The sequence below is a fragment of the Mustela lutreola genome, chromosome 1 (genome assembly GCF_030435805.1).
Source record: "Mustela lutreola isolate mMusLut2 chromosome 1, mMusLut2.pri, whole genome shotgun sequence".
NCBI lineage: Eukaryota > Metazoa > Chordata > Mammalia > Carnivora > Mustelidae > Mustela > Mustela lutreola.
In genome coordinates this window covers 95,465,729-95,486,163 of record NC_081290.1, presented here as the reverse complement: position 1 = coordinate 95,486,163, position 20,435 = coordinate 95,465,729, and positions in this window count along the sequence as shown.

The window sequence follows — 20,435 nt, the reverse complement described above, 5'->3', positions numbered from 1 at the left end:
AAATTACAAGGGTACTTTTAAAAATCTGCAATATCTGGGGGTTTTCCTTGTTGTGTAATTCTTTTTAAGGTTACAGAATGAGTAATTCTTAAATACTCCAGTTCCATAAATGATGTGAATATCACTTGGATTAAGTTATTTTTAATAATTGGAAAGGGAAATGTTTATCAAGACATACTGAAATTAGTGCTTTACTTTACTATTTTAAAATTACTATCTTAATTTTGTCATTTTTTTGCTTGTTTTGACATATTTAGAAACACTGTGATAAATGATGGAAATGGTATCATTATGTTTAATATATCCTAGGACTTCCTTATCTAATTCCCCAAATGATTAATCATCTGGACTTAAATATATGTTCATTAATGTTTTTTCTTCCATTTTCCTATGCAAAATTTATTGCAAACAAACAAACAGAACTTGCTTTCACTGGGTTTTAAATTCCAAAGGAAGCAAAACACATGCTAATTCACAAATGAAAATGTGCTCATATTAAGATAATGTGTGCCAAACAATCAAGTAAAAAACCTCTAAAACAAAAGATGTCTTCAAGTTCTGTTTCTGCTACTCTTTTTTTAGAGATGATGCAAGAAGAGCATGTGCCAGCTATACTGTATATAAGAGCTTTCTTACAGAACACCATTGCAGGGGCCCCTGGGTGGCTCAGTCAGTTGAGCGTCTGCCTTCAGCTCAGCTCATGACCCCAGGGTTCGGAGATCAAGCCCCATGTCAGACTGCTTGCTCAGTGTGGGGCCTGCTTTTCATTCTCCCTCTGCAGCTTCCCCCTGCTTGTGCTTGCCCCCTCTCTGTCGAATTGGTAGATAGATGAGAGATAGAGAAGAATACCATTACAGTTGGGTTGATATCATCTTGACAATTCATCAGTATCTGAGTTTTGAGTATAACATGAATTAGAGATAATTTTGGCTTAAAGAGAACTGGCCATAAGAATATTTTAGTTTGGAATATTGCTATTGTTTTCACTTACCGTAATATAAAAAAAATGAGCCAACAATAATTAAGCAGCTGCCTTTCTGAATGAATCTTAGTAATAAATGTTCTACTGAAAAGGAAGTGCCCGGTTTTGATGCAACAAACTTTAGGTATTTTTATGGAAATGAGAAAATAATGAAAACAAAAAATCTGAACCATTCATTTATTTATTTACTTCAAAATATTAAGCATCTACTATGTACCTAGCATTGTGCTAGGTTACAAGCTGTAAATTTAAGACCATGCTGACTTTGGGGGCTCTTGGGTGGCTCAGTTCATTAAGCATCTGCCTCTTGGTTTCAGCTCTGGTCATGCTCTCACGGGTTGTGGGATGGAGCTCCCTGGTCATGCTCCTTGCTCAGAGGGGAATGTGCTTCAAAGATTCTCTCCCCCTGCCTCTCTGGCTCTCCCCAGCTCATGCGTGCCTCTAAAAAAATAAATAAATTTTGAAAAAAAAGAGAACATGCCAACTTTGTTTTATGAAATAGTAACTATTGTTATCTTTTTACTTATAGGATGGAATACTTAAGAAAAATAGCCTGTAAGTAAAAATGGTTGACCTATAATCAAATTTCTCTTAGGCATTTAAATTCATTAACTTAATTTAGTTACAATCAAAATCATCACTTTGGTCTACATGTTTGATCATTTCAAAGAGCAAAAAATGGTTGTTTCATGTCAGAGATATTCTTGTTAAAAAAAAGTTATCATTAATAAAATGCTGTCAATTGAATAATGCCTAAAATCTTAACATTTCAGCAAATAGATCATAAGTACCCTAAAAATAAAGTAGTTACAGATAAATATGTCTAAAAGAAATAGTTGATCAGAGTTCACCTTCTTCTGCATACTCAAGCATTGTTTAAAGTAAAATAGATGTTTGTCGGGACGCCTGGGTGGCTCAGTTGGTTGGGCAGCTGTCTTCGGCTCAGGTCATGATCCCGGCGTCCTGGGATCGAGTCCCGCATCGGGCTCCTTGCTCCGCAGGGAGCCTGCTTCTCCCTCTGACTCTGCCTTCCACTCTGTCTGCCTGTGCTTGCTCTCGCTCGCTCTCTCTCTGACAAATAAATAAATAAAATTAAAAAAAAAAAAATAGATGTTTGTCTATACAGATGAGATGTCACCTCTAATTTGTGACAAGTAAGACTGAGAGCCATATTAATTTTTAAAGCCAAATTAAAAGAACAAATATGGACCACCTAATCAAATCAAATCAAATAGGAAATTTCTTTATAAAAGAATTGATTACCTATGAAACAAGTTAAATAGCTTTTTGTATAAATAAATGCTAATAAATGTAGATTAATAACTCAATATGATTTTGAAGAATGAGTTAAGAGATTGGACTTTTAGACCGTTTTGGCGCATATTCTTATGATTCCACTTAATTCCTGTATGTCCTCAGGTACGTTATTTACCCTCTTATGCCTTAGTTTTATGAACACCCCAGCAGCCTAGATTCAAGCATTCTGAAGGAGGAAATGGCACTTACATACGTACTGGTTGCTGGTTTAGGACCTATATTGCATCCTGTAGGAGCATATCTCAAGTTTATAGAGAATATTCCTCCACATATATTTAACAGAGCCTTCCTTGTTACCAATATTATATTATTCTTTCCATTTTCCTGTCTCCCAGCTGAGTGAAATTGCTGAACATAAGTAGGCCATTCTGTCTAATCCAGTAAGTTAATACTAGGTATGGGAAATATAGCAAGTCTACCAAATTCTATGGATATGAGCCCATTGCTACATTTTGCTATAAAAGGTTGGTTTAGCTCTATCTGATGTTGAGACACCATGGCAAATGGATGAGGCTTTCTGTAAGCAGATGGTGTTGCTGGCAGAAGGTCTATGGATAGAGATTGCCTATTAAAGCTAGAATCCATGCCTGTCTCAGTAAAGGCAATTTTATGTCCCTTCTGTATTAGAAAAGATCCCATAAAATCCATCTGCCATCAGAGGTCTAGCTGGTTCCCGTGGGAAATGGTGATACTCAAAGCTCTCAGGGGTAGTCTCTGCTGTTTGCAGGCTGTGCGCTTAGCCCCAACTGTAGTCACATCAACTTTGGAAAAGGAGAGTGCACGTTCTTGAGCCTATGAACAGCATCCGTCTCTGTAACGATAAGCACTTCTTCCCTAATGTTAGAGCTCATTAAGCAAGTAAAAGGGTGGCTGGGGGAAAGAGACTGACAAACATTCAAGATAGATCATTGAGATCTTCAGACCCATGCATTTTTCAGAACTCAAGACTTAATGGGGTTCTTCAGCAGCTCTCTATAGCTCTCTCTCTGCCACTTCCTACTCTCCTGTCTCCTTCTAAGTGAATTCTAGACTTCTTGCCTCCTCTCCTGCCTGACTCCCAGCTTTTTCAACTCAGAGAGGTTTCCAGGAGTCTCCTCCTGGCTTCACATGGTCTCTTCTGTGGTCTCGAAATTCTCTCTAGGCAGTTATCTAGAGTGATTAACTACTTGCCACTGAAAGAAGGAAGGAAGGAAGGAAGGAAGGAAGGAAGGAAGGAAGGATTAATTCTTGGATCAAAGAGAAAATTATAAAAGTCACAAACTATGACAAAATAATAATTAAAATATTGTGTATCCAAACAATAATGTGATCTAAGCTCTAGTTAGAGGTAAATTATTAGCTCTAAATTGCTTTTCTATCAATGATGAAAAAATAAAATGAATAAATTTTATGTTTAATATAAGAAATCAGAAAGGAAATAATAATAAAACCTAATAGAGAAAAAATATAAATAATGATTAAAATAGAAATGAAATAAATAAATACAGTTCTTAAATTAAAAAAAAATACAACTCAGGATTTAAAAACCATGCATTAACAAAATGAAAAATAATTACTAAAAAAAATTTTTTTTGGCTAGTGGCCTGGCATTTTACTAATTTCCCATATTTTGTAGTTCTGTCTTTTCTTAGTAAGTTCACAAATGCAATCAACTACTTTTTAGTAGTGAACTTTTTTATCTGTCCCTGTTATTAATTTCTAAATATTTATTTTTTTAACCTTGAATATTTACTATAGTACATTTCTATAACAGAGACCATGTCATTTTTTAATCCCACCAATATGTTATTTTTTGTTCTCCATTTGACTTTTTGCCCTACAAGTCAAGTCTCCATCTTAAAGTCAGACTTTGAAGTAGACTGGTTAGAGTTTGTGCTTTAGTGTGACTGATTGTAGCTAGGACTTTGGTTCTGACAATCATTGCCAACTTGAACAAGACCCTTTATATTTTTGAGACTTAGTTTTCTGACAGTTTAAGTAGAAGTGCTAATACTTATCAACCAACCTTGTAATTAGGTCTAAATAAAACAGGCTCTACCAAAGAGCCTGACTCACAGTAAATTGGGATTAAATATTAGTTTCTTTTTTCTTTACCTTTATTTACCTTGGTGATTTTTTTTTTTTGATGCCACTACTTTGAGTCCTTATTTATATTTTTTCTCCATATGAAACAGGTACTTGTACTATTAGTCCCTCTCTTCTGAACAAGCTTACCTCATATCTCAACTAACTAATGCATCTTTTTAACCTAGCTTTCCTCCCTCCCCCCATTATGGTTATCTCTCTATAAAATAGCACTTAGATTTTTTTGCTTTTTAAACCAGACCAGAGATCAGTATGCAGAATTAATACAATATGTAATCAAGCATGATTATGCATTTTTAAATAAAAATATATCCAGTGTTCACTTTACTTGTTAAAGATTAGAGTCATTGGATGACAAATTACATTCGGAAAGGCAATGATCAGAGAAATAAAGAAAACGAGATTTGCAGTCAAGTAGATTGTGATTTTAATATAAGCATAACCAAACCATCTTTTGCTGCATTATACCAATTATTTTACCTCTGTGATCCTCAGGCTTTTCTTTTAGAAGAAAAGGAAATACCACTTATCTTTTGAAGTTATTGGGAGGACTAAATAAGTTAATGCATGAGGAACATGATTATAATTCCTATAACAAAGACAAGATACTTTGATCCCCTTTATATTTATATGAACAGGAAAGCCAGGTTCAAGAGTTATTTATTCTTTCCTCACTCTTCCAACCAAGAATTTACTTGGAACTACCATGTGCCAGGCCTTGTAATCAAGCTCTTAGAATTCAGTTGTGAGTAATTTCTGTTTCAGAGCTTATAGTGCAGTGGTGGGAGGAAGGAGGCAAGAAACTAGTCATTTACAATTTAAACATACTCTAAGAATCTGTTGCCTGCCTAGTTAAGGAACTATCTTTTTTTTTTTTTTTTCCCCAAAGATTTCATTCATGGAGTGCCTGGGTGGCTCAGTCCTTAAGCGTCTGCCTTCAGCGCGGGTCATATCCTAGGGTCCTGGGATGGAGCCCTACATTAGGCTCCCTGATCAGCGGGAAACCTGCTTGTGTTCCCTCTCTCCCTGTCTCTCTCTCTCTCTGTCAAATAAATAAATAAATAAATAATCTTTAAAAAAGAGATTTTATTCATTCATTTGTCAGAGAGGGAGAGAGAGCACGAGCAGGGAGAGCAGCAGGCAGAGGGAGACCTAATATAGACGCTTAATCGACTGAGCCAGCCAGGTGTCCCTATGCGTCTATATTAATAGAAATATTAAGTAAGCCACATATAATTTCAGCTTTTCTATTAGCCATTTTGAAAAAATAAAGAAAAAATTGATTAAGTGTATTTGATTAAACCAAATAATCATTTGAGGTGTAATCAATACAAAAATCATTAATAAAATATTTTACATTTTTCTTTTACTACTAGGTCTATGTTTATTTTATATTTACATCACATATTAATTCTTGCAGCTACATTTCAACTGCCCAGTAATCACATATAGCCAGAGGCTACAGTATTAGCACAGTTCTAGAAAATACCAAGATATATGAGATATGCTTCTGGCCTTCAATAAGTTTACTATGTTGTAGGAAAAAATTAAGAGATTTACTTAAGTAGCTATAATACCATGTATGCAGTATGTTATATCAGTGGTACAAATCAAATCAATTTATTATTTGTATATGTCAATAATTTCTGGAGATGATAATAATGATAATTATTTACCACTTACTATATGCCAGGAACTGTGTTACATATAATGCTCTTATCCTCATAAAACCCCTATGATATGTACTAATTTTACAGAAGAGAGAACTGAGGTCCACAGAGGGTAGGGATCTTCTGTGGAAGATAGAGCTTTCAGTGGAAGAGCCAAGAATTTAACTTCAACATTCTGATTCCAAAGGTAATGTGCTTATTTGAGACAGTCAGCCTTCAAGTTGTATACCTGAAGCTAATTTAACACCGTACATTAATTATACTAGAATTAAAACAAAAACAAAAAAACCAAAGCCCAATTAGAAAATACAACCCGAGTACCTTACACTACTCAAAGAATTTGAATTTAATTGTTGTACTTTTTAAAATGGCTTGTAAACCCTACCATATCACATAGAGTTGTATCTACAAGGACTGAGTTCAGTTCAGAGTAACTGAAACTCCACTCAAAGAATGGTTTAAACCAATAATAAGATTATTTTTAATGTAACAAAAAAATCCAGAGAAAAGCAGGGCTAGAGCTGATAAAGTGGCCTAGAAATGTCCATAGAAATCCAGGCTCCTTGTATATTTCTTCCTGGTTAACCTGAATTTGTGGTGCTTATCCTGTGGTCTGAAAATGACGCTTGTATCTCAAAGCATGCTTCTGTGTTCTTCATGTGCAGAGAGAACAGCAGAGTGAAATGACTCAAGAATTAGGCCAAGAGAATTGGCTCATTGAACAGCTTTCCCTGAAGTTCCATAGTATGAATTCTGCTTATATTTCTACCTAGAAATCTGTCACAATGGACACTTGTAGTTTTAAGGAAAGCAGGAAAGTGTGTGTGTGTGTGTGTGTGTGTTTTCCACTAGGTACAATACTTCTTTGTCCAAGTGGGGAAGAAGGAAAGAAAACCCTAGTAATATCTCTACACAGTATTCAGCTAACTTACCCTTATTAAATTTTATCAACCATTTGTGAGAGTGTGTGGTTATCTGTACTATTGTTTTATTATCCCTTTTTAAATTGTGATCCATAGTAAATAGTGCATTTTATTTTGCAACAGTTTTTATTTCATTTTCAAAGACTGATGTCACTGATTTAATTAATTGAGATGGTGTGACTGAAGAGAAAACGTAGGTCTTAAACACTCTAAACCTTGACTGTGCTTAGATTATCCTATTGGCAGCTAAGCACTAGGATAGAAATAAGAAAAATCTGCGTTTAGGAAGTTAACAATTTAACATTAGATCTGAAACCTTTGCACAAAAGAAGCAATAATAATCACTAAAGCCAAACTAACAAGGAGTTAGTTTATCTGTCGCTCATTTCCCATCTGTCCACATTAAATCACTTTTCCTGAAATTATACTTCAGGTCCACCTGCTTTTAATACTTGACACCCAGTTTTTTGCCAGGTTTTCTCTCTCTGTCCAACATAGGAATTAATGCAGTGATGAGATTCACTTTAACATCATGAAACTAGCCATGTTTTATGATTCCATTTTCATGAAGCTTGTATTGATAAAGTAGAAGTCCTTGCATGTGATAGACTAAGGAAACTAGTTCTTACAGCTAGAGATAGATAGCTGTTACAGGTAAACACAGACATATTGATAATTGGGCCCCCATTTTTACCTAACCTTTCAAACTCATCAGAGAAAGCAAGGTATTTAAAACATTTACTCCAGAAAAACAAGCAAACAAATCCAAATAAAAGGGCATTCTACAAAAAAAAAAAAAAAAAAAATTTACTCCAGCTATAAGACTATTATTAACTAATAATATGTATCAAATAATTATTGACTAGTACTGATCTAGTTTGGAGGGCCTTGTTTTCCATTACTTTGGAAAGAAGTTTATGCATTATATTTTTTTAAGATTTTATTTTTATTTATTTGTCAGAGAGAGAGCACACAGGCAGGCAGAGTGGCAGGCAGAGGCAGAGGGAGAAGCAGGCTCCCTGCATGGCAGGGAGCCTGATGTGGGACTCAATCCCCAGACATTGGGATCATGACCGGAGCTGAAGGCAGCCGCTTAACTGACTGAGCCACCCAGGCATCCCAAGTTTATGCATTATTCTACAATGATAGAGTAGAAGCAGAAGGTAAAATTTTTGTTCGTCGGGTCTTGTCAGGATTCTCAGTTAACATAAAGTAATTGCTTCTTCCTCAAGATCAACACTACCAGAATAAAAAGACTGTCAGAAACCTATGGAATAAAGAAGAAAAGAGTAACTGCAGAGGAGAGAGTGCTTCTTAGAATGATGTGTGTAGGAAAAGCATGTGGAAAGCGTGATAGGAACTGTGGCCTGGAAAATAAGGAGGCTGTAGCTGGTAATAGAAAGATAATTTAGGAAAAAAGCAGTTGACTTCCAACTTTGACTGTTCACCAGGCCTTCCCACTTTCCTTGTGGTACCTTGACAGTTAAAAATGCATAACCCTCACCTCAAGAATTAGAGCCAGACGCTCAATCATTTGGTACTTCCTTTGGGGTAAAATCTGGCCAATGATCCAGACCCCATTGGGGAGGGGTGTGGCAGTGAAAAGTGATGAGGCCAGAGCATTCACAATCTGTCCCACCTCTCTTCGTCCAACTACCCAGTGGTGCTTTTTCACAATTAAGAGAATGCCTTCATTTGTGCTGCTTTTCCCAGAGAGAGGCTGGGGGTAAAGGTTCTGGCCCAAGAGTCAGTGGTAGGAAAGACTGATCAGCTGTGGTTTCCTGGTGCCTGGGCTCTCCACCCTAAATCTTTTCCCCATTTTTTCTTCAGCACATGTGGATTATAATAGACTTAGGTCTTTCATCTTTTCCAAATATGCATTGCTGGACAGAGTAGCCAGTATACCCAGGGGAATATGAGTTGACCATTTAAAACAAAGAGGTGTGTAAGGAGTGTATATATATAAAAAAATAAAATAGGGACACCTGGATGGTTCAGTTGGTTAAGCTTCTGACTCTTGGTTTCAGCTCAGGTCATGATCTCAGGACTGTGGGCCTGAGCCCCATGTCAGGCTCTGAGCTCAGTGGGGAGTCTGCTGAAGATTCTCTCCCTCTCTCCCTCTGCCTCTGCCCCTCCCCCACTTTTGCTCGCTTGCTTTCTCTCTCTCTCTCTCTCAAATAAATCGATCTTAAAAAAATAAAATAACTTTTTACAGATAACAACAGAAACAGGTGCTTTTAAATACACAGAATTTAAAAGAGGCATAATAAACACTTAAGAGAATAGGCAGTAATGATATGAAACAAGAATAAACTCTAAGAACATCAAGTAGAAATATTAGATATGAAAGTATTAGATGGGCAATATTAGATATTAAAAATAAAGAAGAGAATATTTAAAAAATGGAATAGTTGTAAAGAAGAAGTAAGAAAGCTAGGAGATCAGGTTGAGTAATTTTCCTAGAAGAAATCAGGCAAGGAGATAGAAATGTTAACAAATATAGATCCTATATAAAGAAATATCAATAACCATTTCATAAGGATCACAGAAAGGAGAAAGTAAATAAAAGCAGAGAAGATAAGATATTTTTAAAAATTTCTTTAAAAAGAAATATCTCAGCACTAAAGAAAAATAAAAGATCTTGGATAAAAAAAGGACTATTGTTTACCAAAAGGAAACATAAAGAAAAATCATATTTAGACATAATGAAAATTAAAAACATTGAAAAAGTTTAAAATTCTCTGTAGTGAAAGAACAAATAACATATAACGGAAAAGATGTAGATGTCATATAGTAATAAAGAAAACAATAGAATAATACCTTTAGAGTACTAAAAGAAACTTTCAACCTCAAATTTATATCTACTGTCATTTGAAAGTGACAGCATTTGTCAAAACCTTAAGTATAGGGACACCTGAGTGTCTTAGTTGGTTAAGCAGCTGCCTTCAGCTCCGGTCATGATCCCAGTGTCCTGTGATTGAGTCCCACATTGTGCTCCCTGGGAGCCTGCTTTTCCCTCTCCCTCTGCCTGCTGCTCCCTCTGCTTGAGCTCTCTCTCTTGCTCTCTGTCAAGTAAATAAATAAAAATAAATAAAAATCTAAGAAAAAAAAAACCTTAAGTATACAAGTATACAAGGACTAAGAAGCTTTGCTTCACAAAAATCCCCATTAAAACCCTTTTGGGAAAATGTTCCCAATAGAAAGGAGAGGAAAGTCCCAGGAATACTCTGAGAAGTATGTGATTGAATTGACTAAATAACTAGATGAAATTCATAATTTAAAAAAAATAGTTAAGACCAAAAGAAAAAATCAAAATTCTGGGCAGTGATGAGCATTGGGAAGTGAGAGAACAAAGGACACAGAGAATATTCTTATATTTTTAGAGAGGGAATTTAGATTTGGAATACAAACAAAGCAGTAAGAGTTCAAAAGGAAACATAAAAAGTGAGACAAATTAAATGATAAACACAGATTAGCAAAGCCAATCTGAATATTTCAAAAATCAAAATACATGTTATTTAAGTAAACTTGCAAGTTAAAAAAAAAAAAATAGTGATCAACAACAGGGAAAATTAATGCAGCTCTATGCAGGGTGTGAGGCTGCCTTGTGGCCTGCCATAACAAAGTCCAAATCTCAGTGGCTTAATATAAAAAAAATGTACTGCTGGCTCGTGATAAAATCCAGAGTTGGTCTTAACAGAGTGGAGGGAGGGATGTGAGGAGAAAGGAGGAAGTGGAGCAGGAGGGAAATCAGGCTTCGTACAGTTTATTCTGGGCTCAGGCTCCATTGAGTTGTGTGGAATTCTCCATTAATTCTTCTGGGTGTGGCCAGGAAGCGAGAGAAGGCTAAAAGCATGGAGGATATCAAGGGAGATTTTAGAGGCGTTTGCAGAGGTTCCCATCCTATCTGCTTCCGTTGTTCAGAATTCATTTTTGTAGGCCTCTAACTTCAGAGGAAATTGAAGCATGGTGACTTTTTATGTTAAAGAGTAAAAGAAAATGTCTGAACACCTGTTTTCTCTTCCTGATCTCTTCTGGCCACAAATATGTGCTTCTCTTTTCCTTCTACACAGAGAACACCCTTCAGCCAAAACAGAGAATCCTATGTTGTTCCCAGTCACTGCATCTGTCCTAAAGCTGGGATATCAGGATGATGAACAGTTTTCTCCCTCAGATGCATCTGTAGCTTTTCTGGGTCCAGAAGTTATGAACTACAGTGACTGCCACCAAAACACAGGGGAGGAGAATGGGCAGAAAGTCACGGTAAAATTCTCATTTGACAAGTGGAAAATGTGTAAAACAAATATCCTGAAAGAGTAGATATGGCTCTAGTAATATCAGCCCAACCGAACCATGAGGGATGGTTACTATAATTACTACATTAATAGACAATGGTCACTTTGCCAATGTGGTGTAATATCACCATCAGATATACAGCTAATAAAATAGTCTCAGAACATATAAGGAAAGAGGAAGCCATTGCAAATCCATTTTCATATTGGAAGATTTCAGATACCTCTCAATTATTGATAGGTTAAGTAGTTAAGACATTATCAAAGATACAGAATATCTCAACAAAACTACACAATAAGAAACTTGACCTAATGGATAGATATCAAAACCTATATCTAGCCTTGAAAGAATATACGTCCTTCTCAAGCACACATGAAATTTTTTTTTAAATCATATTCTCAGACCAAAAAACCCATAAAATCAGCAAATTTCAATGAATATATAACATGCAATAAAGGTAGAATTTAATGACTGGATAAATTAAAATTCCGTACATTTAGAAGTTTAATAACACTTGCAAATAGACTAAATCTCTCATTCTAGAAAATAACAGCAAGAACAGAATAATAAAATACTCAAAAGCAAAGTTGTGGAGTGCAGCAAAAGCAGTGTATTGAGGAAAATTTATTGGTTTGAATTAAAGGAAAAAGGCAAAAAGTCCAATTTAAGGTATTATGAAAGAATAAAGGAAGAAAACCAAAGTAGGTGAGCCAGATATGCTTATCCTAGTATATCTATGAATTCTTTAGCTAGACTATGGAAGTGTGAGAAAGCCGGGCAATGCCTTTCAAGAGGTATTACAGTGTAGCTAATTAACTTTAACACATTATAGTTGAGTTATTTACCTTGTGAATTATAAGGTCAAACAGTCCTCCTAGAATTGCAGGAGAAAAACCTAAAGGGAAAGATTTCTTTTGTTATGCTGTCATGTGGGAATAAACTGGTACAGAAACGTAAGAGAAAAGGGATTTTTTTTTCCACCAGATTTTCCTTGCACAGCCAAATAAAAGCAAAAATTTGAAAATAACCATTATAAAATTCAACTAATGTACTTAACTATTTTCTTATGTGTTTAGCACATAGTAAGTGGTCAAACCTACTACAGTCCTATTACCTGGCTTCACTTTATGCAAACTCAATATAGAATGGTTGTAAAGCTTCTCAAAACACCTCTGCACAAGCATGATTTGGTTATTACATTGCACTGTAAAAGTTTGTGCATCTCACGAATTGGCTGAAAGCTACTGAAAAAAAGTAATTGTCCTATTCATCCCATTAAAAAAAAAAGAAACTTGTGTTTACCCTAGTGCTTCTATATTAAGAAAATAATAAGTACATAAATATGAATTATGAGTGCATGACCTCTAACTACATAAATTTGAATGAACAACTTTTGCTTGTTAAAATCACTCTCAAATTTCAACATTCTCATTTTACTGAAATTAAAATAATATACCATGATTGTATCAATTCGATTAAATTTAGTTTAAATACTTCTTTCTTCAGTAAATTCTGAAAGTTAAAGATCATTTTAAGCCCAGCTGAATTCATTTTATAGAAGGTAAGGAAAAGAAGAAGTAAATAATTTGCAAATAATTATGTATCTGGACTGCCACACCTAGTGGTTGGCTTTAATTTAGAGATAATAAAAAAATCTTACATGGTTTATTCTCATTCTTTAAATATTAATAAATTTGGCCTATCTCATAGTAAAGTAAAATTTTAATTTCTAAGTTCTTGCTAGGAGTTAAGAAGGAGATAGATGTTTCTGGGTTTTAACAACTAGATGCTCCCTACTAGTTGTGGTATGAACCAGGAAATCTCTTAGACTGATCTAAAGAAGGGAGTAAAACTCATCTAGATAGTAATGTAAATTCTATCTTCATTGTGGTTAGGGAAAATCCCTAAAAGTAGTATTACCTGCGAAAGATATTTATCTTTCTTTTTGAGTATCACGGCTGTACCATCTCTAAAAATTAAATTAATGCTTATGGGAGAGAGGTATATATGTTTGTGTGCGTATGTTTGCTTATACCATTGTAAACACAACAAACCCACAATTCCGTGCTGTTGATACCACACCTGGGCTTTTCTGCTACTATGGACTACTGGAGGTTATCCTAGTGAGATCTGAAACCATGTATGTCATTATGACTTAGCCGTTTTGTTTGAGGGGGAGACTTTGCTCAGGAAAAGGTAAGACTAAACCAATAAATAATTTTACTCTTGGCTTTAAGAAACTCCAACAAATGATTTTATCAGAGATAACAGCCTACTGACCTGAGTAAAGAGATAATTTATCAAACAATTATTTATCACTTCAAAACCCTCAACTCCCTGTATCCACCAACCCTAAATTGTGCCAGTAATAATGCCAATCTTAATCAATTCCTTGCCTTGAACCATTCACACCTAGAGCCTATAAATGTCTTACTCCTGAGATACCACTAAGACTGTTTCCCTTACTACAGTGAATAAACTCCATTTGTCTTTATTACCAGGGTATTTGATGATACTTTGGAGAATTCAACATCGGGTATCTTGCCAAAGCCCTAGCTAATGTCATTTTATTTTCACCTAATCCTATGTACTGCTCTAATAAAGACAAGAAATAAAAGGCCCAAGGTAGATATCATTTATGTGGGTAATGGTGGTTATTTTCCTAAAATAATAAGAAAATTTATTCTCTGAAAATGAATTATCTGAGTTCTCTAATAAAAGAGGATCTTTTCTTCAGTGGCAGAACAGGGTGAACTTAAAATGGAAAAGGCTATGAATTGGCTTGCATCTACAGGTGGAAACATCATGATGCAGTTAGCCTTTTTTTTTTTTTAAGATTTTATTGATTTATTTGACAGAGATCACAGTTAGGCAGAGAGGCAGGAGAGAGAGAGAGAGAGAGTGAAGCAGGCTCCCTGCTGAGCAGAGAGTCCAATGTGGGGCTCGATCTCAGGACCCCGAGATCATGACCTGAGCGGAAGGCAGAGGGCTTAACCCACTGAGCCACCCAGGCGCCCCTGAGGAAGTCAGTTTCCTTTGTATGGTGATTTTCAAGTCCCTGTCAGCTCATACTCCTGCCCAAATACCATTTTATGTTTAGCCACTCCCTCCAGCAAACATTCCCCAGTGCCCAGATGCTTGGTTTTTATTTTTATTTTATTTTATTTTTTTTAAAAGATTTTATTTATTTATTTGACAGAAGGAGATCACAAGTAGGCAGAAAGGCGGGGGTAGGGGGGAGCAGGCTCCCCAATGAGCAGAGAGCCCCATGCGAAGCTCGATCCCAGGAAGCTGGGACCCTGACCTGAGCCAAAGGCAGAGGCTTTAACCCACTGAGCCACCCAGGCGCCCCCCGCTTTTTAAAAAATATTTTATTTATTTATTTGATGGCAGTGGTCGGGAGAGAGCATGAGCCAGGGGTAGAGGCAGAAGCAGAGTCCTCGATGAGTGGGGAGACTGCTGTCTGTGGGACTTCATTTCCTGAGTCAAAGGTAGATGTTTAACTGACTGAGCCACCCAGGTACCCCTGCAGTTACCCTTTTGCTTGGAATCTGGCAATAGTCATATTTTGTATACAGTTTTAAGTGGGGTTTCCTACTATATCCTAATCTTTTCACTTATGACCGTACCCTCAGGTCACAGCCACAGCTTGGCTTAGTGGTATTGTGAGGAATCCAGGGGACAGAGAGTAGGGGTAGTGTTGTCTCCCCTGTATACTGGCTGCTGAAGCCAAGGCAGCAATAACATCATAGCTTCCAAGGAGCTGGTGCCCAGGAATGCAGTGATCAGAGGTCCCGGGGCAAGCAGGGTTTGGGGGGGGGGGGGTGATGGGGAAGCAGCTGCCACAGTGTAGAGGCTCTGAAAAGGACAACAGATGACTCCTTCCCCTTTCTTAAATCTAATTGGGACAGGGTTTTCACCAAAGAAGAAACAGATATTTGGATTAGAGTCAGAAAGAGATAATTACAGATATTTCTTTTTCCCGTATCCAAAAAAAGAAGAAACAAAATTAGTGCAATCCCTGCTCTCAACCTCTGAGTCCCCACAGGTCTGTAGATGCCTGTAGGAGACCCATCAGCCACTCTCCTGCAAAGACAGAAGGAGGAGGTTAATGATTTTGGAAAGGCTGCTGGATGGCTCTAGAGTTTTAGCTACTAATGATAATTCATTAATTCCTCAGCCAGGGATAGATAGGCAGCTGCTATTTTGGCCAAACAATTATTTATTCTGATAACCGTGGAGCATGTGTGAAACATCTCAGCCCCAGAATTTATTTATTTTCTTCATTTCATAGCAAGATGATACATTATTCCAGAGAATTGTTCTCATTTTCTTTTAAGTGTAGATGTGCATATAAAGACGTGTGAAATGCAGTACTGTATTTTATTTATTTAGTTTTTAGTTTTTCATTTTATTTATGTATTTGACAGGGAGAGATCACAAGTAGGCAGGCAGAGAGAGGGGGGTGGGAAGCAGACTCCCTGCTGAGCAGACTCCTTATGCAGGGCTTGATCCCAGGATCCTGAGATTATGACCTGAGCTGAAGGCAGAGGCTTTAACCCACTGAGCCACCCAGGTGCCCTAGTACAGTAGTTTATTAATGCAACTCTGCCTGGCCAGAAATAACACTAATTAGACAAGATACACATAATTTTTGCTGCCAAATTAGTTATTCATTATGATAATCCTCGTTTCAGTAGTAATCTAAATGTTGATATCCTACATAGTGTCTTTTGTGACTGACATATTAGAAATGCAAGAGCTCTCGGGAGAAGTTGTATCCCCTTATTTTCAATTACAAGATTATTTATATATTTTGAATGGGAGAAATGCATATGATACAATGAAGAAAGTGCCAGTCAGTGAGGGAAGGAATCAAAGTCCCTGCCTTTGCTTAGCTATAAAGTCTAATGACTTTGGGAAAATCATTTAATTTCTGTGAACAATTATTCCCATTTTGAAACACTCAAGCATCTGATCTAGATCAAGGACTGGCAGACGTTTTCCAAAATAATATTTCTGGCTTTACAGGTCATTTGGTCTCTGTTGCAACTTCTCAACTCTGCTACTATAGTGCAAAATGTATGAATGGGCACAAAATTCCAATAAAACTTTATTTATGGACACTGAAATCTGAATTTCATATAATTTTCATATGTCATGAATTATTTTCTTCAGATTTTTTCAACCTTTTTAAAAATGTAAAAACCATTCCTAGCTTGTGTGCAAACAAAAACAGGCTACAGACTGGATTTGACCCATGTGTCGTGGTTTACTGCCCCGATCTAAATTCTTTTTAAGAACAAGATTCCCTTTGGCTTTCTTGAGATTGGTATGGAAAAGGGACAGGTCAATCCTGAGGTTAAGAATTAAGGTGAGAATAAAGAAGCTTTTGGAGAAGTTACAGAAGACAGCGTGATGAAGTATTATTTTTGCAAAGGTGTAGCAAGCTGTTGGCTGAAGGGAGAGGAGACAGAGAAATATTTGCAAGGGGAGGGTTGACAGAGAAAAGGGATAATCCAAAATAGTTAACTTGTCTGACTGGTGACCAGGATAACTATTATATCTCTGGCCTAAACTGAAACAGGAGTAAAGCTAGAAAAAAAATTAGTGGTAAATAGAAATGACAGTAGATAGTACATTATATTTGTATGCATGCATATTTGCATGTGTTAGCAGCCATGAATACACAGAGCTATATAGAAAACATGAGTGAGCATTGGGAAAATGTAACATGCCTCATACGTAACCATAAAGAGGAACAAGGACATGAACGTAAGATGAGTAAAAGTAGAAACGTTCTAAGTGAGCTTGTAAAGGAGTTGCCTTATTGTACTGTGATTTCACTGGCTTAAGAAATGTTACGTGGCGGGACACCTGGGTGGCTCAGTTGGTTGAGCAGCTGCCTTCAGCTCGGGTCATGGTCCCGGCGTCCTGGGATGGAGTCCCACATTGGGCTCCTTGCTCAGCGGGGAGCCTGCTTCTCCCTCTGCCTCTGCCTGCCATTCTGTCTGCCTGTGCTCGCTCTCTCTCCCTCTCTCTCTCTGATAAATAAATAAAATCTTAAAAAAAAAAAAAAAAAGAAAGAAAGAAATGTTACGTGGCAATAAAGAGTATGGCAAGAGTAGACTGGCCTATTGTATAATGATTTATGCATATGTCAATAGGAGGTAAAAAATAATAATAATATAGGGCACCTGGGTGGCTCAGTTGGTTAAGTATCCAACTCTTAACTGCAGCATTTCAGCTCAGGTCATGATCTCATGGTCATGAGACTGGGCCCCGCATCAGGCTCTGTACTGGGTGTGGAGCCTACTTAAGATTCTATCCCTCTTCCTCTGCCCCATCCCACTGATCTCTGTCCTCCATCCTTCAAAAAAAGAAAGAAAATGAAAAATAATATTATTTATATGTACAACACCAAAGCAGACATTGATTTCATCTACTGGTTATAAAGGAGTCAACTCCTATTACCACTATCTGGTCAAGGTATTACCGTATGCTTTTAACACAGTATGAATTTTTTTTAATAAACTTACTGGAATGGCATGAGTCTGTGACTTGGTGTATTCATCCTGGACAATGACTTCAAGGGCATCAGTCTGATCAGTGTGGATACAGATACTTATTTCTCTATCCAGTAGCAATCTGATGACATTCCAAATAGATGTCTTGCTTTGGCCACATACAAAAATAAATTATTTCACAAAGAACTGAAATAGTTCTAGCTAATTTAACAAAACTATGTTCACTATGACATTATTTTAAGGATGAAGAAAACATAAACATGTTAGAAAGATTTTTATAAACATGTTTCATAAATGGAGGTAATAAAGAGCATTGGAATGTGTACCCTGAAGGGAGTTGTTTAAAGTAATAAATAAGTAGGGTTTAACCAAGTGCTGATTCAATGATGAAATATTAGCAATCTGCATGAGAGTCATAAAATTAATTCAACCCTCTCTTTACTCATCAAATATACTCAAATGTGTAATAAGAATTAATAAGATGCCATTAAGAAAAAATAAATTTTTACAACTTCACGAGGAGAATTGCTGACATTAGGTTTGTCTTAATGTAGAATTCTAAAAACGGTCTCTTTAAAGTATTCATCAAGGAGAAGAGTCACTGACTAGACAATAACAGGTACTGTATTCAGTAAGGGCGTTTTCCCATTTTACAACTCGGCTAATAAGATTTAGTGGTATGATACACTGGGAGTCTGGCTTTTGTTCTTATCTCAGCCTCATCTGGATTTAAAATGTATGGAAGCTCAATTATGGGAATGCTTGCCAAGGCACACCTTGTTCTTTAGCTTGCACTGAGTAAAGGAGCACCTATTAAGCTGTCCAGACATTAATACTACAGTGTATACTGAAATCATTAAATTCCTGCCTGTGGTTTGTGTTACAACAATGGATGCCCCTAGAATTCTTGCTACCCTGTAACATAATGTTAATTATGTCTGGTCAACAGACAGAAACTCAGTTTGTTGTTGTTGTCATTGTTGTTGTTGTTAAAGATTTTCTTTATCTATTTGATGGAAAGAGACAGAGCCCGAGAGGGAATGAGAAAGGGAAGCAGCGGGAGTGGGAGATGGAGAAGTAGGCTTCCCGCTGAGCAGGACTCTGAGGTCATGACCAGAGCAGAGCCAAAGGCAGAGGCTTAACAACTGAGCCACCCAGGCACCCCAGACAGAAACTTGTATTTAAGTTTGTTTTCCCTCTTCTCATCTCTTAGGAATACCTATGGCAGGTATTGATGATTCCTGTGATATTCGATGAAAAACTATGTCACATTAGAGGAGAATGATTTAGAACATCTCAATCCTTAGAACATCTATCAAAAACTATCATACACTATATTTAATGTTAACTAACTTGAATTTAAATAAAACAAACAAGGGTCACCTGGGTGGCTCAGTGGGATAAGCCTCTGCCTTCCAGTCAGGTCAGGTCCTGGGATTGAGCCCCACATCGCGTCCAGCTTTCTGCTCAGCGGGGAGCCTGCTTACCTCTCTCTGCCTGCCTCTCTGCCTACTTGTGATCTATCAAATAAATAAATAAAATCTTCAAATAGGTAGATAGATAGATAGATAAAAAAGCAAACCAGTGTGATACTGCAGCTTCTTCATTTTACAGGTAACCAAGTTGGTCTATAATATCTCTGTCACATTTTAGTATCAGGGTTATGCCATATCTTCGTTAAAAAAAAAAAAAAATTCAGGATGCCTGGGTGGCTCAGTCAGTTAAGCAGCTGCCTTCAGCTCAGGTCATGATCTCAGGGTCCTGGGATCAAGTCCCGTATCGGGCTCCTTATTCAGCACGGAGCCTACTTCTCTCTCTCCCTCTGCCTGCCACTCTGCCTACTTGTGGTCTCTCTTCCTCTCTCTCTCTGTCTCTGTCAAATAAGTCAATAAAACCTTAAAAAAAATTTGCAATATGCTATCTCCACCTCTATTTTCTGAAAATGATTAATTAGCCACTATTTCTTCTTTAAATGATTTACAGATTTCAGCAACGAAGCCATATGAGCTAGTATTTTCTTTGTGGGAAGTTTCTGTAATGGATTCATTTCCTTTAAAAGATACAGAACTATTCATATTTTCTATTTCTTCTTTTGTTGGGTTTGGTAATTTGTATTTGTCAAGGAACTTCTTTATTCCAACTAAATTACCAAATTTGTTTGTTAAAGTTCTTTATAATATTCCCCTATCTTCTTAATATCTCTGAGCTCTGTAATGGTGTCACCTCTTTCATTCCTATATAGGTGATTTGTTCTTATTTCCTTTATTTCTTGATCAGTCCCTATAGGAGTTTATTAATTTTATTAATTACTCAAAGAAATGTTGTGACTTTGTTCACTTACTCTGCTATTGGTTAGTTTTCTATTTCTATTTGTATAACTTCTTCATATAAAGATGTGTTCCATTGATATTTTAAACTTTTTTTGGGGGGCGCCTGGGTGGCTCAGTGGGTTAAGCCGCTGCCTTCGGCTCAGGTCATGATCTCAGAGTCCTGGGATCGAGTCCCGCATCGGGCTCTCTGCTCAGCAGAGAGCCTGCTTCCCTCTCTCTCTCTGCCTGCCTCTCCATCTACTTGTGATTTCTCTCTGTCAAATAAATAAATAAAATCTTTAAAAAAAAAAAAAAAACTCTTCTTCAAA